General features: G+C 37.0%; 1 long non-coding RNA gene across 1 annotated transcript; it reads left to right on the top strand.

Annotated features, from left to right (window-relative positions):
* The first annotated feature begins 2,563 nt into the window (after positions 1-2,563).
* On the top strand, positions 2,564-5,915 carry LOC131424140 (uncharacterized). The gene is made up of 3 exons (XR_009226690.1): positions 2,564-2,758; positions 4,282-4,350; positions 5,322-5,915. It is a non-coding gene; the product is annotated as an uncharacterized LOC131424140 (long non-coding RNA).
* Positions 5,916-9,480: the final 3,565 nt, after the last annotated feature.

The raw sequence follows: 9,480 nt of genomic DNA, 5'->3' as shown, positions 1-9,480 counted from the left end.
TCCTAACACCATAGTGCTCCATCAATGGCTTTCAGTTCAGAGGTAATCCATCTCTCTTCACATGCTCTCCATGGGATGTGCCCAAGAGAGCCATTGCCTCTGTCATAGAACATTTCAAGAACCCTAATGCAGTTGCTGCTTCATACAGGCATTGTTCTTTCCACCTTCCATCTTCTACATCATGACCTGAAGGTCTGAGGAAAAGAACACCACGCCCGGGAGTGGAAGCTGGCCTTTACTATGAAAGACCTAAAAGTCATGGGATCCTGAAAAAGAAAGAATGACCCATTTGAGACCTGAAAATTCCTAACAGTTCAGTGCTCCATCAATGCCTTTCAGTTTAGAGGTTATATGTCTCTTCTAACATGCTCTCCATTTCATGTTCCCAAGATAGCCATTGCCTCTGTCACAGAAGATTTCAAGAACACTAACCCAGCTGCTACTTCAAACAGTCATCATCATTTCCATCTTCCATCTTCTACAGTATGCCAGTAAAATTTGGGGAAAAATACTCCAAACCTGGGAGTGCATGCTGGCCTGTACTCTGAATGCCCTGAAGTCATGGAACCCCCAGAAGAAAGACAGACCCATTGGAGACCTGCCAATTCCTAACAGTTCAGTGCACCTCCATTGGCTGTCACTTCTGAGGTCATACATCGCTACTAACATGCTCTTCATTTAATGTTCCCAAGACAACCATTGACTGTCACAGAACTTCTCAGAATCCTAATCCAGTTGCTGCTCCACACAGGCATTGTCATTTCCTTCTTCCATCTTCTACATCATGACACTGAAATCTGAGGAAAAGAACACCATGCCTGGGAGTGGATGCTGGCCTTTACTATGAAAGACCTAAGTCAGAGAAGAAAAGAAAGACCTACTCGAGACCTGCCAATTCCTAACACTTCAGTGCTCTGTAATTGGCTATCACTTCTGGGGTAATCTATCTCTCTTAACATGCTCTCCATTCACTGTTCCCAAGATAGCATTGCCTCTGTCACAGAACATTTCAAGAACCCTAATCCACTTGCTCCTTCAGACAGGCATTGTCGTTTCCATATTTCCATCTTCTACATCATGACAGTGAAATCTGAGGAAAAGAACACCAAGCCTGGGAGTGGAAGCTGGCCTGTACTGTGAATGCCCTAAAGTCATGGGACCCTGAGAAAGAGTTAAGGACGCCTGTAAGAAATACAATTCCAAACAGTTCATTGCTGCAAAATGGCTTTCAGTTAAGAGGTAATCCATCTCTTTTAACATGCTCTCCATTTAATGTTTCCAAGACAGCCATTGCCTCTGTAACAGAACATATCAAGAACCACATTCCATAACACATGGAGTGCATGTGACCTTCAGCAAAGTTTCTCACTCAATGTATTTTGAGTGATCCTTTCACAAGTGTACAGGTCTCCCTTGACTTTGTTAGGAACACAATAGTGCATTTTAATGGTATGTTCTTTCTGATTGACACACACTCTGTTCACACATTCATACCATTGTCACGACTGCAGCCAAGCACTGTGATGAATTGGTAGCTATATTTTAATCTTTAGGTGACGTAGCATACAAGATTTCTATCATTTTGTTCCTAAATTCTTATATTTGAACATTAAATAGTACTCATAATTTTATTTTTTGTTCCATATATCATAAACACTCATTTTTTATTCTCTGCTTTATAACATATAGATATTAGTACTTTTGACTCTTCCTCTGAGTTCTTTCAACTTCTGTTATTTGTTTTTTTATTTTTTAATTGTCAAGATTGGACAATTATCTAGTATATATTACATGGAAAAGGAAATCCATTAACTCTTAAATTTAAAGAATATTTCCATTCTGCGTATGTCATGATGGTTAAAAAAAAATAGACCAACAAAGTTTCATGCCTAATAAAGATAGTCTTTCAGAACCGGATCTTTTCGTCACTAAAAGTCTCCTGTCAAGAAACCTCAGAATATTCAATATGAGATGTACATATGTCCTTAAGAGATGAACACTGACACTGAGGCCAATCAGGTCAATCAAGTCAAGAAAGCCAATCTTATTGGCTACCCATGTCAGGTAGGTGGTCTGACATTATTTTCTACTAATCTCATGTTTCCACTGACTTCTTTGTGTACACACAGGTGTTCGTGCTCTGCCTCCGTGAATTTATACTGACAACATGCAATTCAGGTGTTGCTTGCTTCTTTAATCTTGTAAATATGGAAAACTACTCACAGTACTTATGATACTATGATTTTGTAATTCCATTTCACTGAGTAGTGTCTTTTTTCTCCCTTTCTTTTCTTTCCCTTTTGGTACTGGAGATTGATCCCAGGTGTGATTTACCACTGGACTACATTCTCAGTCCTTTTTAATTTTTATTTTTCAGAAAGGGTCTCACTAAGATGTGAAGGTTAGCTTTCAACTTGTGATCCTTCTGTCTTGGTCTCCCAAGTGGCTGGGATTACAGGTGTGAGCCGCATGTACCTGGCATTTCATTTTATTTCACTGGTTCAGTGGTTTGTTTTCCAATTACCTCCCTTTTCCTCATCAATATTTGCCTTCAGTATATAATCTTTCCTTCAATTTGTCCTATTTCATCTAATGCAGTTACATTGAACAAAGTAGGATCATGATGAGAACAAAAATTCCAAGAGGTGCGTGGTGCACAACTATCATAACAGCTACTCAGGAGACTGAAGCAGGAGGATCAGAAGTTTGAGGCCAGCCTCAGCAATTTAAAGAGACCCTGACTCAGAAAATGAAAAAGGTTGGTGATGTAGCTCAGTGGTAGAGTGCTCCTGAGTTTAATCCCTAGTACCTAAAAAGTAAAGAAAATAATAGAGAAAACACAAGAATTTCTCTTGGGGAATCACAGAAACCCCAAGTTCCACATGTTAAAAACTAAATTCATCAACCAGAATCCAGCCTGTATTCCCCATTTAAGGACACCCAATGCCAAGACCAAAAACCCAGAAGGCTTCCTACTTCCCTTCTTTTGGTCTCTGTCCTTCCTGCTGTGAAGTCTTATCTGCTGGGCCCTATAAAGACCAGTTGGATCGGGGCAGTTTTCTCTGTCCTCACTTCTGCTACCTCTGTTTGGTCCCAATGAAATTTTGAATTCTCTTACTGAAGAACTGTTCCCTCTTCATTGTTCTCCTTGCATACAGTCTTGCTCACCTTCACACCCTTCTCCACTTCCAGTCCGAACAATCTGTTTTATATTCAGATCCAGCAAAAATCAGTTTTTGCTTGAAAGCCTTATTTAATGCCTCAAATCCCTGACATGCTATTTGTGGCCTTTCATTGTCTAGATTCTGTTTATGTTATCAGCATAGTATCATAACACCCCTTCTCTAACTCTTACTTCAGTGACACTGAATGATTCCTGAGCCTCTAACATGACCTTTGTATTTGGCCCTTAGGTTTTTGCATATTGTGACCCCTCTCAATGGAACATTCTTTCATCACTCTCCTCTCCTGGCCAACTTGTATATCTAGGTTCCCTATAGATGACAAACCCTTCCTGAACATCCTCTTAATTATCTTTCCAAATATAATGTTGTAGTTACTTCTCAGAATACCTATATCATGCTGACATGATCTCTATATCTATTTTACCTTGAACTGTGCAATTCTCACAGAGATTATATCTTATTTGCTGCTTATCCTCAGCACCTGTTACAGATAGTGACATTGCCTTGTATCTGTTTGCTAAGTGGATGAATGACAAGTCCTTTGTCATACATTCCTTGATTCTCTCAGCATAATTGCAGTAGAACAGATGACTATCTCATGGGGTGATATAAGTATCATTTTTTTAAAGGAATGGATTAATTAGATAACATCTTTAAACTGCTCTTAGGGCTTGGAGAGAAATACATTTACTGTCATTGAACATTTGGAAGTAAACACTATGACATCAGCTTTGTCTAACCCTTTTCAAGCTACCAGTCTTCATCTATCACTTTCAAGAATTTCCACATGACTAAAAAAATCTCTTTTCTATATGCTTTAATTCTCTAGTTGCCTCAGTTGGAGGAAAAAAAAATGTTTCTTGTATTTTGGGCGGTATATATGATGATCTTCATAGTTATTCTAAGGCATATTACATTAGGATAAACTTGTTTCAACTATTTAAATTTAAATCCAAAAACTCATTTGTTTTCTCTCAGAAATCTATTTGAAATCTTTCAGCAATCCAGTTATTTAAACAAAAAACTTTCCAAAAGCAATATTGTCGTCTAATGCCCTAATTAACCTCTACAAACTGTATTTGTATTCCCTCTGCAGTGATTTCAAAATCTCTATGGTCCCTGGAATGCTTTTTATATCAATGGGAGAGCTGGGTTCTACTGAAAGGTTTGGATTTATTGTCTAAGTTTTGCTTATCCAATTCTTCCATGGTACTATATCCATTGTTAAAAGCAAACATTTTCTTTTCTATAATCTATTCGTTGTTCTTTAAGATTTGTTCTACTTGTTTTCTAATAGCAAATCATTACTGTTTGAGGGAATTTTGGTTGAATTTCCCACATTTAAAAATTACTCTGAAAATCATATTGTCAGACTAAAATTTGGCATAGAAATCAGCACAATAAGACTTTTAACATCTATGAGTCCTGCCTCCTTCATTAGTTAGATCAACTCTGACTGAACACAAGAATAATGGCAGGAAGAAGCTGGGCCTAGGCAAGCTCCCTTCCCAAACTCACACTCAACTTAAGTAGTTTTACTTTTATTTGTTGCATATGTTGGACAGCTGAGTAAAGACTTCATTTGGGAAAAAAAATTAATGGAAAACTTTGCTACAAAATATTTTAAGATCTTTTACCTTAGAGCCTGGGTAAGGCTTAGAGAAGATAGAATACAAAGCTCCCTAAGGGCACCAATCCTTTTGGTTATATCTCCAATATGGCCTATTTGATATATAGTTGGCTAGCTTATCAACATTGTGCATCATACTCAGAATATCTAGGACAATTCCCATATATTATAAATGGACCCAAGGCTCATGCATTGCAGTAATTGTCCAGTGTGTGCCTTTGAAACCTCTTTCATACCTAAGGCTGAGGAAGGCTGGTTTCTTTCATTGAGCATTCTGAAAGAGTGTGTGTGTGTGTGTGTGTGTGTGTGTGTGTGTGAGAGAGAGAGAGAGAGAGAGAGAGAGAGAGAGAGAGAGAGAGAGAGAGAACCTCAAATAAGCCTGACTTGGAGATTATTCTGTTTATATGTACACTTTTAATATCCACTAAAATTTTTAAATATCTCAAATATGCAAGTACATGGCAGAAGCAAATCAGACCTTTTGTATTTCTGTTTCTTTCCAACAGTGCTCCTGCGGTTTTGTCACTTGAGGAGGACATTGCTTCGATTGCATATGACCATCATCTCTTCTCCAGTCTAGAATTAGTGGTACTATTACTTTTGGGAAAATGGCCTTGCTGTACTGTATGGATTCTAGGGAAAAGGGTATCAATACAGCCCTCTGGAAACTCATGGACACTGAGTCACATGACCCTGTTAGCCAAACAAAACTGCTACTATGGGATTTGTACTTCATTTAGAAAGAAATAAGTTCTCTTCTCTTAGACTAGAGGGATGAGGTGAGCCTGAATAATTGCAGACCGTTCTTCGTTACCTGTAGGCTTGCTCAGCTTTCATCTGTGTGATAGAAGGATTGATTTATATATGCTCATGCTAGTATGCTTAGGTGGCAAGGAGTCTATCTCCCTGGCAGGATGCCTGTAGCATGACTCTACCCAGGAAAAAAGAAGTTTCTTCAGAGAATTTTTTTTCTGAGATGTTTTCAGTTTTAGTTTTCCCATTTCCAAGCACTGCCATCTCTTCTTGCTGCAGGAAAAGTTTGGAAACTAAAAGTCAAGTTTTATGACAGATTGCTCAGCAATCTGTCCTGTGGTTGGGATAAAAACAAACATGTATTTAGTAGTTTTTTACCTTTTAACTCTCTCTTGTTTGCAATATATTGAACAAATACATACAAATTATTCCAATATGCAATCTACAAATGTTCACTGTAAAATATATGCTTTTCCTGTAACCTGTTTTCTTGTACTGATGACATGGGTCTATCTTATAAGCTTCTGCATTAAAAAGAATTAAACCAATAATCCATTTAAGTCATTATAATTAAGCTACCTCCCTATTTCTTCTCCTGTGAAAATATGAGCATAACTATCCTTAAAGTGGAATTCGTTTTCTTTTATACTTCTATAAGTTAGTTTCTATCTTCTCAAATAATGTGTACTCGACAGACTCCTTTTCACTCCCCGAAAAGTAGAGTGGAAAAGATAATTTGAAATTAAGGATAGTAGAGTGGAAATGATAAATTGGAGTTAAGGATCACAATAAAGTCTGTGCTAACACTTTGGTCCTTATTGCTCAACTTAACTGAGTCCTGCTCCTCTTAGACCTTAAAAGAGTTCTATGGTTGAAAAAAAAAGAGCATCATTTTATCAGAGGACATTTCATTAATAACACAAATGAGCAAAGCTTGAAAATTTCTTTATTCTAATTTATTTTTATTCTTAGTACTGAGAATTGAACACAGAGCCTTTTCCTGGGAAGGCAAGCATTTTACCCGCCAGCTACATCCCAAGTCCTGAGAGTTTCTTCATTCTAAAGATACAATGGAAATACATAATTCCAATGTATAACTTCCCTAAATTTTATTTGCTTCTCTGTTGTTACAAGGATAAACTCTCATAACCAGACTACCTGTGGCTACAAAGCCTGGCATTGTTTGTTACTTCTGAATTGCTCCAACCCTGCAATAATTGATCACCTTCCTGACAAAGGGATGCTGCAAGCTGGAGCTAAAATGCATATTTAAGTCATATAAAATGTCAAAGGATTTTAGATTTATATGTGATATTGGAATCTAAATATCAGCTTTGGCATGTGATTTAGATTGAGAGGTTGTAACGTTTTTCTCCTACTGGCAAAGATTTCCCTGGGGATTTTATTTATTTTTGTTTGTTTGTTTGAATTAGGTGTATCAAAGTGCTTAACTACAAGCACAAAGAATTATGTTTATACTTAAGCAAATGATTTAGCTCCTTATTATAAGTTGAGGTAACACATGTTTGGAACGGAGTTCTGAAGATATTGTAATGTCCAAAAATGCTTGTAAATTATTTCCCTTGTTAACTTTCCAATGCAAATCTTTATTAACTATACTTATATAAGAGAACAACAATCCAAAAAAAAAAAAAAAAAAGGGACACAATCAGAAATACAGTTTTCAACCCCCTGGGCTGCAAGGGTTTTTCAGTCCCAAAGAAGGAACTTTGAGGATTCAACAGATAGGGTTTGGATATTTTATGACTCACGTGCTCCTTGGTGGTGGCAAGCCAGGATACAATAGAGGGCTGCACGGCATGTACAAGCAGGGGAATATATGGGATAGGCTGCTTGCTCACTGCAGAGGTGAAGTTCTTCAGAAGTTTTATGAGTACATTCTTCTACTTTATAACCAAGGTCACTCTGCTTTATTCCTCACCTGAAGATTAGAGAGAAAGGAAACAACCAGTTGCTCCTCTCCATTTTCTTCCTTATCACATTCTTTGGAGTCCTTACCTCACTGCCAGGAACAATAGCCTTCCTAGGTACTGACTAGTGTTTACCCCACACAGAGATAGGAAATACAGGTAAAGGAAGAGCCAGCTCCTCACAATAAGAATAAGGATTCTTGCCAGATGTGGTGGCCTATGCCTGTAATCCGAGAAATTGAGGTTGAAGCAAGAGGATCTCAAGTTCAAGGCCAGCCTAGCAACTTAGGAGAGGTCCTATCTCAATAAAAACTAACAAAAAACAAAAAAAACAAAAACTGGGATATAACTCAGTGGCTTAATTCCCCTGGGTTCACCCACAGTATTAGGAAAAAATAAAAAAGGGATTCTCACAAATCATGTAATTAACAGAAGAAATAATAAATCTTAAAAATATATATTTTGATTTTTAATTGACAGAGCTAATTGTACATACTTATGAGACACAGGTGATATTTCAAGATGTGTATAAAATGTGTAACAATGTGTCAGGATCATATCAATTTAATTGGCATATATCCTCAGGTATTTATCTGTCTCGGTGCTTGGAACATTCAAAATACTCTATTAGTTATTGGTAATATTTAACTGCTGTCAAACATAGTTATTTACTATGCTATAGAACATTAGAAGTTACTCCTCTCATCCAACTGCACCCCTGTACTTCTCCTCAACCCTTCTTCTTCTACTCCCTTCCCAGGCTCTGATTACCACAGTTCTATTCTCCAAAGAAGTAAACAACTTATCTTTGCCGCCCAATATTGGAATGAGGCTGTTGTTATTGAAAACTTAACTGCTATATATTTTGAGGTACTCACATATTACAGCAACTTAAGTTTCCACATTTTCATTAAATACTTCAAGGGTAAATGGAATGGCTAAAGAAGACTTTTCCCCACCCAAAGCCTTGCCTAGTTTTCATTAACAAATAAGAACTACTCAAATACCATTATCAGATATTCTTACCAATACTATACATTGCTTATTTAAAAGTCTTTGCAAGCCTATAATTATCATTATGTTCACATACATTGTGTTCAAAGTGTATAGTTTTTTTCTAGCTCTCTAGACAAATATGCCAAGCAGCATTTAGAATTGAACAATGAAAACTTCTTAAATGTACAAAACACAGTAAAATGTGAACAAATACCAAGAATATTTTAGCTTTCGATAAGATGATTTTGAATTGAGAGAAAAAGGCCAATAGAACTAAGTTCTGTATTACTTTCTGAAATCAAGACATCTCTGTGGTCTAAATGCATCTTACTAGGCAAATCAGAGTTAATGTTGGCATCCCAAGGAGGCACAGAATGAAATGCAAAAAAAAAAAAAAAAAAAATTGATCTAGTCCATTAACTGTATAAATAAAAAAATAAAAATCTCTGCTTATCAGATAACATATCTGATAACTTCATGGATCATTAAAAGTATTGAGAGGCTTATCTGCAATATGGGTTTTGAGGTTCTTTAACATACTCTTTATGGGGGAAAAATGCATCATTTATTCCCAGTGAATTCAAAACCATTTCTTCTTTGTAATTCTAGATCAGGTTTTACATTTGGCTTTTGCTGAGAGGACTTATTGTGCCTTGGGGGTGTGGGCAATTTACAGAGGGCAAATTTGCCTTTCTTCATTCAAACTGTCCTTCCCAATCCCTTTCCAGTTTGGGGGTGTTATGGTGGTGAAGATGGAAAATGCATCTCCACTTCTCCACTTCCCTAAGTCAGGAGCTGAATACCCTTGTTCATATCTTCCATCCACTTTTCTCCTAAAACCCAGACTCCCATGTCATTGGTATATTGCCTTTAAGGAGTTTTTGAGGAAACATGGTGATAAACAGTGAATGTTTGAAAGTTTCACTTTGCATGGTTGTTTTCAGCTATGAGAATATATGTAATCTCAAGTCAGTCTCTAAATAGA

This window comes from Marmota monax, unplaced genomic scaffold, assembly GCF_021218885.2.
Source record: "Marmota monax isolate L192 unplaced genomic scaffold, Marmota_monax_Labrador192_F-V1.1 WCK01_AAM20220418_F8-fsc00594, whole genome shotgun sequence".
NCBI lineage: Eukaryota > Metazoa > Chordata > Mammalia > Rodentia > Sciuridae > Marmota > Marmota monax.
This window is presented reverse-complemented; position numbering and strand designations above follow the sequence as displayed.